A 16,994-nucleotide genomic window follows, 5' to 3' on the forward strand; every position below is an offset into this window, starting at 1 on the left:
ACTTGCCAATTTGTTCTAAATCCAGAGCTGGCTTTGCCACTGCAGTATTGCAGGGCCTAATAGCTGGTCCTAATGCTATCTAATTGCCTCCTCCCTTCCTTAGCTTTGGGAATCTACCCAGATGTGATGACTGCAACAGTGAAACACAAAGAACATAGTACAGTTGTGTACACTTACCATAAATGTAGATGTTCGAGTGTATTCACTGTTGCAGTCCTGGTTACCCTCCCTCCAGCCCCCCGACTTCTTTGACTATACCTCTCTTCTTGCTTAATGTATTTAAGATTTCTGCTGTATTTGCTTTTTGTTGGAGGTGTAACCTTGTATATAATTGCTTCCCATTATGGGGGCGCCTGACATCTGGGGCAAGAAAAACTGATAAAATGGCATTGGCTGCATGCTTTATACCCCTGACGTCATGGAAGATGAGACGGCAACCAAAACAGGACCTAAGACTTTGATAATCAGGCCGGCCCTGCAAGCAGATAACCCAAATGTGATGACTTCAGCAGTGTATACACTCTAACATCTACATTTATGGTAAGTGTACACAACTGTACTTTTTTCACTCTGAACCCCCCGATGGGGGAGTCCCCCAGAGATGCTCTAGTTCATGCTTGGCCTCCTGGTCTTCTGTATGCTTACCCACCAGTCCCTCTCATCCCGAGGTTTCTGCAGAAAGCTTGTCAACTGGGGAGCAAGGTGATCCTCATTGCCCCATTCTGGCCTCGCCAGGTATGGTTTCCCTTCCTTTGGTCTCACCTTCTGGCTCCATCTTGGATCCTAGATCCCTTTCAGGATCTGATTTCACACCCATCAGGGGTGCCTCATCCGAATCTGGACAGCCTGCCGCTCATGGCTTGGCTGCTCCAGTTCCCGTGATTGCTAGGACTCCCGGACTTTCCTTCTCAGTTGAGTCTATTTTGGTAGCTGCTCATAAGTCTTCAACCAGAAAGGTTTATCACAGCAAGTGGAAATGTTTTTTCCTTCTGGGCCTCTCAAAGGACTTTAGATCCTTTCACAGCTCCTATTCCCGCTATTCTTGATTTCCTAGATGATTTTTTCCAGCACGGAGCTAGTTCTTCTGCTGTCAAAGTTGAATTGGCTGCCATTTCTTATTTTCATGTGGGCGATAATTCTGCATCCTTGCCATCTTCTAGGCTATGTAAAGCTTTTGCCAAAGGCACCTTTTTGCTACGCCCCCCCAGTCAAAGATCCTGTCCCCCCTCCCGTGGGATCTTACTATGGTTCTCCAAGCTCTGGTCACCCCGCCTTTTGAGCCTGCCACTACTGTTGATCTAAAGTTTCTGTCGTGGCAAACAGCTTTTCTGGTCGCTATTACCTCTGCTAGGAGGGCCCATGGTGGTGGTGCTGCGGTAGCGTTGTCGCCTCACAGTAAGACTCTGTCCGGTTCAATTCTCAGCTAGAGCGTCTTCTGCGTGGAGACATGCGTGAATGGGCATACCTTCGTTGAAGGTTGTGCGTTAGGACTGGTAACTCGGTACGTAAAAATCAACTACCAATCATTAGCGGACCGGAGTTCCGCTGTGGCGACCTCTAACCAGGAAAAGCCGAAAGACACAACAACAACATTACCTCTGCTAGGAGGGTTTCGAAATTGCAGGCCTTGTCCATAAAATTTCAGTACATGATTTTTCATAAAGATAGAGTTTCCCTTCGAACCAATCCATCCTTTCTTCCTAAGGTGGCATCACCAGTCAATATCAATCAGTCTATAAATTTGCCTGTGTTCTTCCCCAATTTTACCAACAAGATGGAATACAAACTACACATGTTGGATGTTCACAGACAGTTATGATTCTATTTACACAGCACAAAAAATTTTTGTAAATCTGATCAATTGTTTGTTTCATTCTATAGACCCTTTTTGGACAAACCTATTTCCAAGGTCACGATGGATTTCTTCATGCATCCTGCAGGTCTACGAGGACAAAGGCATGTCTCCTCCAGGTCAGGCTAAAGCTCATTCCACTAGGTCCATGGCTACATCTGCAGCTTTCTGGTCTAGGGTGTCTTTGGATGACATTTGCTCGGCAGCTACTTGGTCTTCATCTCATACGTTTATTTCCCATTATAAGTTGGATTTGACATCTAGAAGGAGAGCATCCTTTGGTTCCATGGTGCTCCAGAATATCCTTCCATGAGGGCCACCCAGGAGTTTAGTAGCAGGGGACCCTGTCCCACAGGTTGAAGATCAAATGAAGTAAACTACTTCAGATAAAGAAGTTATGTACTCACCATAACGTTCCATCTGAGTAGTACTTCATTTGTCTTCAACCATCCTTCCCGCCTTCCCCAGACCTGTGGCGCACGTTCAGCCTATGGGCTGTAAGTATAGGTCGCAAGTATGTTATCAGGTCGGGTTATAAGTGTAAGTTCAGCAAACTCAATCTGGGGATGGAAGGCAAGGGAGGTGTGTTATGCGTAAGGGGAGGAGTCTGGAGCTCGGAGCTGATGCTAGTAGTCTTTGCTGGGTCGGATCCGATTCGGATCCGTATTCCCACAGGTTGAAGACAAATGAAGTACAACTACTCAGATGGAACGTTATGGTGGGTACATAACTTCTTTTTATAGTAAGTTTACTTGCACAACTGTACTGTATTAACTTTCCTTTTTTTGTGTAACCAATACTGTATCCAAGAAGTTAGTATTATCTTGCACACATGGCATAGTAATTTGTAAGACTTTATACCATTTATATATTATACAAAATAATTAATAGGTCTCTGGTGCTAGCCCATATACAAATATCAAAAATAAAACATTTATGCAATTTAATCTTACCATAAAATCTGATAAGAAAATGTTATTTTCTTATTCTCTTATAAGCACATTGGCATAGTTGGGGGGCATTGCTGTTCCATTAGCCATGCAATTAGATTGCCTAAAATACTTACTTTCAGAATGTACAAATTTGTATGTTAAAGTAACATTTACCATTTCTGTCAGCATTCTAATTGTTGATAGGGAACTATTGTGCTGTGGCTGTATGAGCACAGTGAAAGTAAACAGAAGTATAGAAAGATGAAGTACATTCATTGTAGACAGTGTGGAATGTCGAGCAGCTGGAAAAGGTACGTGAAAGTACATTTTCAACTGATGTGAGAGGATAGTAAGCTGCTGGATGATAAGTTGGAATTGTATGTGAGGTAAAATAATGGTTGCAGACTTGTGAATAGGAAGCTGGTAGTAGTAAGAAACTATGTGAGTATGGTATTGATGTATGAAGTAGGTGGGACAACAGTAGTTGAGTGTGATGGTGGGTTTTAGGTATTAGTCATCTGGGGACATAAGGTGAGGAGATGTTCTTCATTCCACATTGCTGCAGTCCTAACTATTGGGTAGTCCGCTGTCCAGTCGGCCCGAATACCAGAGTATATGGCTGACGTCGGTCAGGGCGCATTAGACTGACGTCAGTACGTCAGGGTACTAATGCGCATGACCGACGTCATATCCTCAGTCTTTTTTGCCGCATGGTCCGATGCAGAAGCAGTTTTGCGAGTGCAGGTTGGCGTTCTGAAATATTTCCGAAGTCGGAGTTTCAGACCGAATCGGAGTTGGCTAAGTACCCCGTTGGGGAACATTTTGGTTTTTTCTTGCCTCAGTATTTAACCGGATGTCAGAAAAAGTGAATAACTGTATTTCTTGTGGGAAACAGATACCTCATAGGGATTACCATACCTTGTGTATACCTTGTTTAGGGCCTGAGCACGACGTTGTTGGATGCCGCTCTTGTGCTAGGTTTAACAAACGCACTATTAAGAGGCGGTTAGACTGTGCCAGGTTAGTGTTTGGGAAGCGTTGCAATTATAAAATGCCGTCGGATGCTCCGGCCGCTTCGTCAAGAAGCGCAAGGACAAAACAGCGAAGCCTAGGGTTGATGAACCGGCAGTCCCGGACGTCGGTTCTTTAGAAGGCTCAGTGGAGCCAGAGGTTTTGCCAGGAGTTTCTTTGGAGTCTCAGGCAGAGACTTTACTGTTACAGGATGTGCCTTCTCAGGAGGTAGGCCAGGCTGAGGGGCTTCTCAGGTAACTGTTCTTCCCTCTCTTCCCAAGGTAGTTAGAGCCTCTCCTTCTGTTGCCAAAACTTCTTTGAGAGGTAGGCCAAGTTTAGCTTCAGTGGGGGCTTCTCCTAGCACTTCTGGTTCTGTGCCTAAGAAACATATGCTTAAAATGGCAGAAGATTTGATTACTATGATTAGAGGTTCTATGCCCTCCTGATAAGAGGCCTAGGGTGGAACCTGAGTTTGATAGTTTTGAACAGTGTTCAGAGGCTTCTGAGTCTTCTGCGGAAGATTTGCAGGAGTATCCTCCTTATTCTGATTCTGATGTGGATGATTCCACTCCTACAGCTTCTCCTCCTGAGGATTTCTCATTTTCAGAGACTCTGCATTCCATGAGGGAGCACTTTAAATGGGAAGGCCAGGATTACTCTGATTCAGGAAAAGGCTTAGGGAATTCTTGTTTTACCCCAGCATAGGCCCTTAGCTATACCTCCTGTGTTGAATGTGGTGGAAGATGTTTTTGCAGAGGCTTCCCTGAACCCTGATTCTTTGCCTCCTGCTCCTGTTAAACCTGATAGGTACTATAGGGTGCCTGAAGCTCATAAGTATCTTTTTAAGAGTCCTAGGGCAGACCCGGAAACTGTTTCTCAGGGACCTAAAGGTGTTAAGGCCTCTGTGGTTAAAAACCCTGTTCCCACTGATAAAGAGGCAAGGGCTTTGGATAGATGGGGAAAGAAAGTGTATACTTCTTCCACTTTAGCCATGAGTTGTCAGTTTCACATGCTAAAATATCAAAATTATCTCCTTTCACAACTGAAATCTAAGGTGGATGCTTTGGCGGAAGGTATTGAGTGTAAAGAGTTGCTGGATTTAGTTCATGTGTCTGAACAAGTGGGTAAGCATTCTTTGCAATGTGGTTTTGATGCTGTACAGGCCTCCTCGAGGGTGGCTGCCACTAGTTCTGTTCTTCGCAGGCATGCCTGGTTGAGGGATCAGAATTTAGCTGAGCATGTTAAGACAAGGATTTTGGATGCTCCTTTACAGTCTGATGTGTTGTTTGGTTCGCCTGTGGAAGCAGTTTTAAAGAAAATGGAGGACAAAGCTAAGTCTATGCAAACTGTTAAAGATTTTTGCAGGTGCAGCCACGAAGTTTAGTAGAAATTGGCCTACTAAGGGATGGACATATCCTGCTTATGATTCCCAGTCTAGGGTAGGTCTAGGCGTGGTAGGGGCAGAGCTCAAGGTTCTTTTAGGCCTAGAACAGGAGTTCACCTGCTCAGACTTCTGGTGAGGGCAGGGGTCAGTCCTTTCGTAAACAGACCCAATGACCTGCCTTTTCAGCTGCCAGTAGATTCTCGTCTGGCAGCTCCTTTGGGAGGAAGACTGTCTCTTTTCAAAGAAAATTGGGATTTAATTACTCAAGACAGATGGGTGTTGGATATCATTCACCACGGTTACAGGTTTTATTTCCATACATTGCCCCTTTCAAAGGCATGCCAGACGTTCCTCCTCCACAAAGGAAAGAGGCTCACAAGCAAATTTCTCTGTTACTCCAAATAGGGGCCATTCAGCCAGTCCCTGTATCAGAAAGGGGCCTAGGATTTTATTCTCGCCTGTTCCTAGTACCAAAGAAGGGGAACACGTGGAGACCAATTTTGGATTTATCTATCCTCAACACTTATCTGGACATTCCCAAGTTCAAGATGTTGGCGTTACAACAGCTTTTACCTCTGCTGGGCAAAGATCACTGGATGGTAACTTTAGATCTCAAGGAAGCTTACCTTCATGTGCCTATAAGACTAAGTTGCAGGAAGTATCTGCGTTTCGAGCTGGAAATTCTCATTATCAGTTCTCTGCATTGCCCTTTGGCTTATCTACTGCCCAGAGTATTCACAAAGGTTCTGGCTCCAGTGATAGCTTACTTCAGGCTAAAAGGAATTCAAATCTATCCTTACTTGGTCGACTGCCTGATTCTGGCTCAAGAAAAGGAAGACCTTCTACAGCATCTGGAATATGTTATAGCAGTGCTAAGATGCCTAGGGTATTCTGTGAGCGAAATAAAGTCCAGTCTAGTACCCTCTCAAGACATGTGCTTTCTGGGTGTGAGACTGAATACAGCAGCCCAGATGGCCTTTTTAACCCCGGACAAACAAAAGAGTCTATCCCTTTACTTCCATCAACTATCTCATCAGTCCGTGCTGACTGCAAGGACAGTCCTTCAAGCATTAGGGTTCATGGCATCTTGTATTCTGGTGCTTCCCAATGCCAAACTGCATATGAGGAAGCTGCAATGGTATCTCAAAATGTATGGACACAGCACTGCCAGGATTTGGACACTGTCATTCAAATAATACCTTGCCTTCAAAAGAATTTTTGTGGTGGGCTCAGGAATGTCACCTAAACAAGGGACTCTCTGTGACCCGGCCAGAGGCGAGTCAGATTTTAACGACAGATGCCTCGGACATTGCTTGGGAGCTCATCTAAATGGAAAGTGGATACAAGACAAGTGGCCTGCCAGACTACAGCATCTACATATCAACATGAAGGAGATGTTAGCAGTCCAGTTTGCATTAATGGCTTTCAAGGAGTTACTTCTTCCAGGGCAGGTGTTGATTCTAACAGACAACACAACTGTCATGTGGTACATCAACAAACAAGGGGAACACATTCTTATCCTCTATGCAGGCAAGCAATGATTTTATGGGAGACTGCGCTCAGCTTGCAACTAACTCTTCAGGCAAGGTTTCTGCCGGAGCACAGAACTCCTTAGCAGATGTGTTAAGCAGACAAATCATGGATCCCCACGAGTGGAAACTGGATCTTCATGTATTTCAGAAATTGACAGTGTCATGGGGAACTCCAGACATAGATCTGTTCGCTTCTCCACTAAACCACCAGCTGCCAAAGTTTTGCACAAAGGGTTTCATCACACAGCTTGGAAAGTGGATGCTCTTTCTTTCAGTTGGAAAAATCTTCATGTGTATGCCTTTCCACCTCTGCCTCTTCTTCCAAAGGTGCTCTTAAGGTCAGACAAGACAAGCCAAGGATGATTTTAATAGCTCCAGATTGGCCTCGGCAACACTGGTACCCACTACTAAGGAGTCTGGTAAGGAAGCCTCCATGGCCTTTACCTTTGATTCCACACCTGTTATCTCAGAAGGACGGTCATCTGCTCAATGTCAAGCTTCACTCTCTTCATCTAACAGCCTGGCATATTCTGTGTTGAAACACAGCAGGTCTCAACTTCCTCAACAAGTTTTAAATGTGATTATGGAAGCTAGAAGACCTAGTACAAGGAAAGTGTACTTAGAAAAATGGAAGAGGTTTTTATTTTGGAGTACAGCAAAGAATTTGGAGATTTCTGAGCCTAATTTGAGTGTGGCTCTTCAATATCTTACTGAGTTATTGGACAAAGGTTTGTCCTTCTCTTCCATTAAGATTCATGCTGCAGCAATTTCAGCTCACTATGATTGTGACCCACCATTGTTTTCGCATCCTTTGTTCAAGCAGTTTCTTAGAGGGGCAAAGAATATAAGACCCCCACGTAGAGCTCCTACTCCTGCTTGGGATCTCAATTTTGTGTTGGAAAAACTTACTCTACAACCTTTTGAGCCTCCGGCTACTGCTGAATTGAAATACTTGTCATGGAAGACTGCTTTTCTGTTGGCTATTACTTCTGCAAGAAGGGTGTCTGAGTTGCAGGCCCTTATGGCAGTAGAGCCCTTTTTGATTTTCCATAAGGATAGGGTATCATTACGTACTAATCCTTCCTTTATGCCTAAGGTGGTTTCTAGTGTGGCTTTAAACCAAACTATTCATTTGCCTACTTTTATGCAGACCCCAAAATAAAGGGGAAAAGATTTTGCACACTTTAGATGTACACAGGCAATTGCGTTATTATTTAAGCAGGACTAAGGATTTTAGGCAGTCTCAGCAGCTGTTTGTTTCTTTTGCTTTGAGTTAGAAGGGCAAGCCTGTGTCAAAACAAACTATTTCTAGGTGGATTGGGTTTTGCATTGCATTTTGTTATTCCCATCATGGCAAGGAGATTCCAGCTGGGATTAGGCCTCATTCCACTAGGGCTACTGCCACTTCAACAGCATTTCTAAGGGGTGGCAACTAAGGATATTTTGGAGGCAGCTACTTGGAGTTCAGTACATACTTTCTCTAAGCATTATCACCTTCCTCTCTACTCTAAGTCTAGGGCTGGTTTTGCCACAGCTATTTTGCAAGGCATGTTGTCAGCTCCTGCTTCTTTATGATTTGCCAGCCTCCCTTACCTCTGCTTTGGGATTCTACCCAATAGTTAGGACTGCAGCAATGTGGAATGAAGAACATAGTACAGTTTTGTACCTACCATAAATGTAGATGTTCGAGGATCCACATTGCTGCAGTCAATTTACCCTCCCTCCTTCCCCTCTGTGTTTAGGGGTGGTTGTGTAGGTGAGGTTATATGCTGATATTTTTATATATATTTTTGTATATATTGTACATATTTTTGGTGCAGGTATTTTGGGCCTTGTCTTTTTAGGGTCTTCTGACATCTGGGGCAAGAAAAGACTGAGGATATGACGTCGGTCATGCGCATTAGTACCCTGACGTACTGACGTCAGTCTAATGCGCCCTGACCGACGTCAGCCATATACTCTGGTATTCGGGCCGACTGGACAGCGGACTACCCAATAGTTAGGACTGCAGCAATGTGGATCCTCGAACATCTACATTTATGGTAGGTACAAAACTGTACTTTTTTACTGTATCTATATTTGTTTTGTTTTTTTTCCAGTATTTTGGATAGTCATATTAAACATTTTAAAAATTAATAATGTTTATGCATTAGATTTTTTTCTTTTGGGAATTCTTTATAGGAGACATAGGGGCAGGTTGTATGTCAGAGATTTATATTTTAGACTCACTAATTAAGCTTAAATGATTTATTTGCCATATGTCTTTTTTTCCAGATGACATTCTCAAAATGGCTGCACTGGATCCTTCAGACTTCATAGAAGACTTGGGCCAGCTGACAGTTGAACTTTGTTTCAGACAACTATGAAGAAGAAAAAAGGGGGGAGGGTTACCAGGCTGCAGTTGTATTATGGGATGAATGGCTCCAAAGTAATGTTCAATGTTCTGGGGTTAAATTACTGTCCAGCTTGTTAAAGAGCCAATGAACAGATTATTTGCTCTTTTTTTCATCTTCTCCATGACTGTGTATGTATATATTTTTTGTCTTAGTCTTCCCTTCTTCTTGTCATATGACACTAGGAGACAGAAGTGCATACACTTACGTAGTGGTGAGCTGTGTGACATTAGCATACTGTGTGTAGCCCTTGCTGTATGTAGAAGCACAGAAGCTGGTGAGAGATAAGGACCACTGTGCCTGTTTTCTCTTCAGTATATACTAGTAAATGCACAACTCACACTTATCACTAGCTTCACTTTCTATTTCTTTTTGCCAGAGGATTTTGTCTAGGTATGTCTTCCCAACTTCTTTTGAAAGGCCTGTCTTGTAACCAAAGTCTGTATGTTGCAGGAAGACTGAGCAGGATTTTGTTATAGCTCATCAGTTGCCGAGTAGAGAGTACTACACAATAAAAGAACATTGGCATTGCGCAGTGATCTGTAGTATGCACAATTAGCTTTAGCAAGCACAGCATATAAAAAATAATTTCATGCTGCTGATATAGCTGTCAATGTGTGCTTTTTTCTATGTATTGCTGCTGTGTCGGATTATAGCAAGTGGGTTACACAGTTATTTTACTGACATTAGGGCAGTGTAGCAAAGGGCTATTTAATGTTAGTAGTTGCACTGCTATTTACGTACATTACCTTATGCCTTTTATCTTTCCGGTGTGTGTGCACCTTAAGACATATGTTTTCATTGCCACTCTACATTGGAAAAAAATGCTGTGTGCAAAAATGTCAGGCTTGCATGAGCACATACTACCTTGTTCATATTTACACTGTCTGTGTCACTTTCCTTTATTGTTACTCATGCTAGTGTACGTGTTTTTCTAAGATTGTAAAAAAAGGGAAGAAGCATACATGTAATGTGTACCAACTTGCATCTGAACCTTTTTCTTTGTAACAAAAAAAAAAAATCATGTTAAAGTTGTAGTGCACATTACATGTCAAGGCATTGTGAAATATGACTTAAAATGCTGCATTATGCATGGTGTTTTATTTCATTTACAACATCAATTAGCTGTTTGTATATACAGAGTTGCTCTGAGTTTCACTGTTTGCTGGGTTTCAGCAGTTTTTATCCAAATCATACAGATGGTGTATCTGAGCAGTTGCTGTTTTATCTAGTTTTGACAGTGTGATTAATTTTAATGTGAATGTTTTGACAGTACTGTAATGTACAGCACTGTTTGCATTCCAACCTGTTTCTTCATATCTGCTGTGTAGCAGATGAGCTCTGTAACCACTGGAAAATTGCACTAAAAGAGTTGATAAGTCCAGTTTGTGTGTTTTATTTTCAGCAAGGCCTCTGCATTGTGCTTGAAATTTCATTCTTTTTAAGAAATTATTCATTTAACATGTCTACAATATATACACAGAAAGGAAGAAAGCAAATATCACTGTTACACAGTGTTAGAAATACATTGAATCATCAAGGTAGTCTTGTACAATTAACAAATGGAGCACGGGTATTTCAGTAGCAACATTTCATGGCTATCCCAACAACTAAATGTCTTAGTATGATTTACATATCTTATTTTAATCACTTATATTTCATTTGTACATAGCAATGCTATTAAATTAAAAAATCCTTTGAATGTAGGAATTGAATTTGATTTCCAGGTTTTTGTAATAATTTTTCTAGCTACTGCCAGAAGATTTCCAAGCATTTTATTTATTTATTTTTTTTTTTACAGATAAAGGAAGTTGAACATTCATTAGTAAAATATTTCTCTTCCCAATGTACATTTAATTTTTCACAGTCCATAAACATATGTGCCCAATAAACTTTACATCTTTACTGCATCTTCAGCAAACTGAAGAAGTCATTGTACTAAACTTAGAAATTTTATAAGTGGTAACAAGCATTCTATGTATATATCTCTGCATAAAAATGTTCCAGTATAAACTTGAAGGTGTTTGACTATAACTAAAACTGACTTGAGTAACAGAATATCTGGTGTTGTCATTTTCATTCATTCCTCAACTTTTGGTTTCAGATCCAAATTTCTGAGCCAACTCTACCTATTTTATAGGTTAGAATCCGACTCTCAAGCTCCTCCCTTACCCATAATGCCCCTGTATTTTTTTTTTTTTTAACCAATAGCTGACAAACTGGACAAGTCCGTGGGTTAGAAAAAATACATTTCATGTGGGCACAAGATTCCTCAGTCTGATCCCATCAGGGAGTGTGTTTACTGCTTAGGCCCTAGTGATTTAGATATGGACTGTGACATCTGTGTGGGTTTCAGTGTCCAAGCCCTGGTTAATCACTACAATAAATTGATTTTTGAAGGGCCTACTTCCTCAGTCTGTTTCTTCTCCTGCTGGACTTTCTAAAGAATCGGGCTCAACCCCCTACTAAAAAGTTTTAAGGAGCGCAGAAAACGCTCTCCTGCCTGGTCTTCAAAAAGGGCTACTTTAGAGACTACTACCAAAACTTTGAAGTTGTCAGATCCAAAGCCTTAGGATCTGACACAGACTTCTTTGACTCCTTTTTGGCGCCTGACTCCTACTACCTCCCTGGAGGTAATATCTCATTCTGTTGGGTCTCCCTTTCTTCAGGGGACCCCATGGAAATCTCCCAGGCCTATCCACTTCTTCCTCCATAAGATCTTGCCAGAGTCTTTCTGAAGCAGAGGTGGACAGGATGATGAGGAAATTCCTCAGTATGCAGATTCAGATAGGAGGTTTGCCTCTTCTGTCTTCCAGATCTGTGGACCACTGTCATTCTTTTGTGCCTTTAATATCATCTCCTCTGAATCCAGTCTCCTGCTTTGGAACCCTCAGATCTGGACATAACCAGAGTTGAAGTGTCAGATCCTATGGAGTGTCCACGCTCAGCTCCAATGAATTCTGTGATCCACCTGGCTCCAACTCTGTTGGAGCACGAGGGATCTCAGAGCCGAAGCAATGGCATCTGGTCTAAGGGGCTGAGCTCGACTCCAAAGTTTTCAGAGCCATCGCTTTCCTTCAGAGCCTCATCACTGGACAGCTCGGTTCAGACTCCCCCTTCAGGATATGAGATCTGCGAGGGTTGGAGTTGTGTGCTGTGAGAGCTACAGCTCCAGAAGGATTGCCATTGGCCTCTCTGGGTCCTTCTACATTTGAAGTGGTAGAGAGGGTGTTCTCCAAGCTGGGAATTGCTTTGACTTTACCTCCTTTGGATCCTACCTATTCTGACTTCTGCACCTGAGTCTGCTCATCCTCCACCTCAAGATTAGCCAGACCCTAAGAGTTTCCAAGTATCACCCCTGTGGAGCGCCCTCTCTCTTCTGACACCTCCCTGCCAGAACATCCCACCGAGGAGGTCCCTCGAAAGAGACTGTGCAGGAGGAGGCACCTGGATTCCCCTCAGGAATCAGTGACAGAAGACATGGACTTTGATGAAGGGGAAGGGTCCCAAAGATCCCCACCCGAAGATGTCTCCTTTGGAGACATCTTTGAAATCCTACGCCAAAGAGGTGAATTGTCTACCCAAAGCCTGTCCTCAGAGGAGTCTGTGTTTCTGGAGGTCTTCAGGTCTGACCCGTCTACATCTTGGCTGACCCACCCCACAGATGATCTTATAGACTTTGTCTCCTGCAGGGTGTGGAAGGAGCAGGACACTGTGGAGCACATACCAAAAAGAGCTGACAAAATCTTCAATGCCCATTCAGATAAGCAATACTAGACAAAAGGTTCCCCAGTAAATGCCGTGGTTGTCACAGCAGCCACTAAGGAGGAGCTAGCCTAAAAGAGTTCCTCTGTCCATCCCCCTAACAGGGAGTCTAAGGCTTTGGACAAATCTGGGAAGAGGGTGTTACATACCAGCGACCTTCCAATTGCAGTCGCTGAACTACCTGGTGCACTTCAACAGAGGGACTTAATTAAGGAACTCTTTAGCTCTTCCCCAGGGCCCACATCTGCAAAGGAACAGAAAACACTTTCCTCCAGATTGGCCTCCCTACGGTCTATCTCTAACTTGTCTGTGGGGGCTAATCTTTCATGCCTCAGAGGGTACCTCAAGTGCTGCTGGTTCAGGTATTGCTATAAGGCATCATGCCTGGATGTGGCTTAGAGACTTTGCAACCTTTCAAGGCATACTTCATCAGTGCTCTTTTTGATAGATCATCATTATTTGGTCCCACTGTTAAGGAGATACTCTCCCATAGTGAGAAAGAAGGAAAGAACTTGTCTGCCATCAGAATCCATTTTTTTCTACCCCACAAAGACCTTTCTGCAGGAACTTGTGATGGTAAAAAAATTGTGGTTCAAAAAGTCTCATGTTCCTTTTCAGGAATCACAGGGAGGTTTTCCTCCAGTGGCAGCTGGGGGAAAGAACTATAATGGTAGACACTGCCCATGCAGTAGAGGGGGGGGGGGTCCATAAAATCAAGGATCACAAGATTCCTTCTCAGATAGATGCTATCAGTGCTCCTGAAAGGTTGCCTGACTGATGTCCTTGTGTTTCACTATTGCAGTCATCACATTTGGGTTATCTGCTTGCAGTAGCCCTCAGTCAGCCTGATTAACAAAGTCTTGGGTCCTGTGTTGGTTGCTGTTTCATCTTCCATGACGTCAGGTAGTCAGGGGTATAAAGCATGCAGCCGACACCATTACATCAGTCTTTCTTGCCGTGCGGTGCCTGAAGCAGAAGCACTTCGCAAGTGGCAGTCAGCCGACTCCTGAAATTTTTGTTTTCGAGTTTCAGAACCAAAGTCTTCAACTAAGCTAAGTGCCCCGTTGGGGAAACCTTTTCTTGCTTTAAACCGATGTCAGTAAAAGCTAATAATTGTATTTCTTGTGGAAAGCAAATACCTCATAAAGCTTTTAATTTGTACTGTATTCCTTGCCTAGCCCCTGACCACGACGTACCTTGCAGTCGGTTTTGTGCCTTATTTAAACAACGAACTATTCGTCGGTTTATTTACACTTCTAAATATTTTGGTACTCGGTTCAATTATCCAGATATGGCTTTGGTAAGCCATCCGACTACCGACATTCTGAAAAAACACAAAGATAAAGACAGAGACAGACTGCATAGGTCCAAAGATGCCGACGACGCTTCTCCTTAGCTAGTCGCCAGTTCACCGGTACTCAGTGATGCACTTTCGCAGCCCCTGATACCCGCTACTTCAGATTCGCAGGCCTCTACTGAGACCCATTCGGAGTCCGGTATGCTGCGAGATGCTTCAACTGTGGAACCTGCAGATGCCTCTACTCTGGATGGGTCAGGAGCCGCTGTGCAGGCACCGGCTTCTGAGGGCGTATTCAGGCCTACTGACTTGCATATTAAACCAACGCCATCTTCTTCTTCAACCATGCCCAGAAAACCGATGACCAGACTGCATGGTCAGGCCTCTATGCCTAAAAAACAAATTATAAGAATGGCTGAAGACCTTATTACTTTAATCAGGGGAAGCCACCCTTCCCCCTCTAAGAGACCTAGCAGTGAGTTTGCTTATGATTCTTCTGATCAGGACTCTGAAATTTCTGTTTCCTCTGATGACCAAGATTTACCCTTATCTACCTATGAGGATTCTGATGCAGAGGACTCTATTCCCTCTGCTTCCCCTCCAGAGGATTTCTCTTTTGGTGAAACCTTGCATACTCTTAGGGAGCATTTCCGCTGGGAAAGCCAGGATTACTCTGACTCTAAAAAGAGGCTTAGGGATTTCTTACTCCTGCCCCAGCACAGGCCTTTAGCTATCCCTCCTGTACTGGACATTGTTGATGATGCCTTTTCAGAATCTAGCTTGGCCCCTGACTCTTTACCTCCTGCTCCCAGAAAACCAGATAGATATTACAGGGTTCCTGACTCTCACAAGTTCCTCTTTAAAAATCCTACTGTGGATCCTGAGACCATTTCACAGGGACTCAAGGGCATTAAGGCTACTACTGCCAAAAATCTTACCCCCCTCTGATAGAGATTCCAGGGTGCTGGATAGATGGGGTAAGAAGGTATACACTTATGCAGCCTTGGCCATTAGGGCCTTAAACTGCCAGCTTCATATGTTAAAGTATCAGCAGCATATTATTGGATTGCTTAAACAGAAAATGATGTTGATTCCTGACTGTGTTGAAAATAAAGATTTACAGGATTTAATGCATTCTGCTGAACAAGTTGGAAAACAAATGTGGTTTTGATTCACTAGAGGCAGCTTGCAGGGCGGCTGTCACTGGGTCTGTACTTAGAAGGCAGGCTTGGCTTAAGGAGAATCTTTGCCAGATCATGTTAAAGCTAAATTGCTGGATGCTCCCTTAAACCAAGACCGTCTGTCTGGCAACAGAGCAGAAGTAGTACTTAAAAAGATGGAGGAAAAAGCTAAATCTATGCAAACTGTTAAAGATTTGCTGTAAGTACAGCCTCCCAGATTTAGTAGACATTGGCCCTCTAAAAACTGGTCCTTTTCTGCCTCTTCCAGGCCTTCTTAGTTCAGACCCAGAACCAGCAGAACTCCCAGGCTTCAGTCCCAAGGTACTCACAGGGCTAAGCAGTGGGGGACTCTCACTTCCAAAGCAGGGACTCCCCCCTATGGTAAACTGCCCCAATGACCTAACTTTAAATCTTCCAAGCCCTGCACAATTAACTCTTCCTTTAGGGGGGAAAGATTGCCCAGCAGGCAAAAAATTGGGAACTCATTACCCAGGACAAATGGTTTTTAAATATAGTTTCCCAGGGATACAGATTCCACTTTTACTCCTTACCAACCCTAAACAGTTGGCCAGATCTCCCCCCAAATCAGTGGGCAGAGGCTCAAAAGCAAAATCTCTCTCTTAAGCATCAGGGCTATTCAACCTGTTCCAGAAGAGGAAAGGAGACAAGGGTTCTACTCAAGACTTTTCCTGGTGTCCAGAAAAGACAACTCCTGGCGTCCTATCCTGGACCTCTCTATCCTAAACACATTTTTGGTGATCCCAAAATTGAAGATGCTAAGTCTTCACCAGCTGCTCCCTATGCTAGGCAAGGATGCCTGGTTGGCAACACTGGATTTAAAAGAAGCCTACCTGCACATCCCAATAAGGGAATCTTGCAGAAGATACCTATGCTTCAAAGCAGGTTACATGCACTATCAGTTATCTGCATTGCCCTTTGGCTTATCTACTGCACCCAGGGTATTCACAAAGTGCATAGCTCCAGTCATTGCATTTTGCAGGCAAAGAAATATCCAAATATATCCATACCTGGGTGATTGTATAATTCAGGCAGAAATCCAGGACATACTTTTGAATCATCTGGCATTTGTACAAAAGGTGCTAACTTATCTGGGGTACACCATAAACAAAAAGAAATCACATCTTGTACCCTGCCAGCAAATTGTATTCCTGGGAGCAAGCTTGAATACAACTTCCCAGATGGCCTTTCTCACGCCAGAAAAACAAGTTCATTTGACAGCCTACTTCAAACTGCTGACTACAAAGACCCAGCTATCTGCAAGGAAAATACTGCAAGCCCTCAGGTTCATGGCCTCCTGCATTCTCCTAATTCCATATGCAAGACTGCATATGAGGAAACTACAATGGTATCTAAAAATCCTATGGGTGTCAACATTCTCAGGATCTAGAAGCAATGATTCCTATCATACCTTGTCTACAGATAGAATTCCTTTGGTGGGCAGAGGCCTGTCACCAAAACAAAGAACTGCCATTCACTGTAACCCCTGCTGCCCAAACCCTAACAGCAGATGCATCTGACTATGCGTGGGGGCTCACTTTGCAGGGAAGTGCATTCAGGGCAAATGGAACCCAATTCAAGTGCACCTGCATATCAATCAAAAAGAAATGTTAGCTATACAAAATGCTC

The 16,994-nt window shown here is 43.4% G+C and overlaps 1 protein-coding gene across 1 annotated transcript in view; it reads left to right on the plus strand.

Annotated features, from left to right (window-relative positions):
• The window catches only part of DTD1 (D-aminoacyl-tRNA deacylase 1), a 1,026,657-nt gene extending 1,016,169 nt beyond the window's left edge, over window positions 1-10,488 (plus strand). The window contains exon 6 of the mRNA XM_044057001.1: window positions 8,986-10,488. The gene's annotated coding sequence lies outside the window, so the exon portion shown is untranslated. The remainder of the gene's footprint in view (window positions 1-8,985) is intronic.
• The last annotated feature ends 6,506 nt before the right edge of the window (window positions 10,489-16,994 follow it).

Source organism: Protopterus annectens, chromosome 1.part2 (genome assembly GCF_019279795.1).
Source record: "Protopterus annectens isolate FY-2018-M chromosome 1.part2, PAN1.0, whole genome shotgun sequence".
NCBI lineage: Eukaryota > Metazoa > Chordata > Ceratodontiformes > Protopteridae > Protopterus > Protopterus annectens.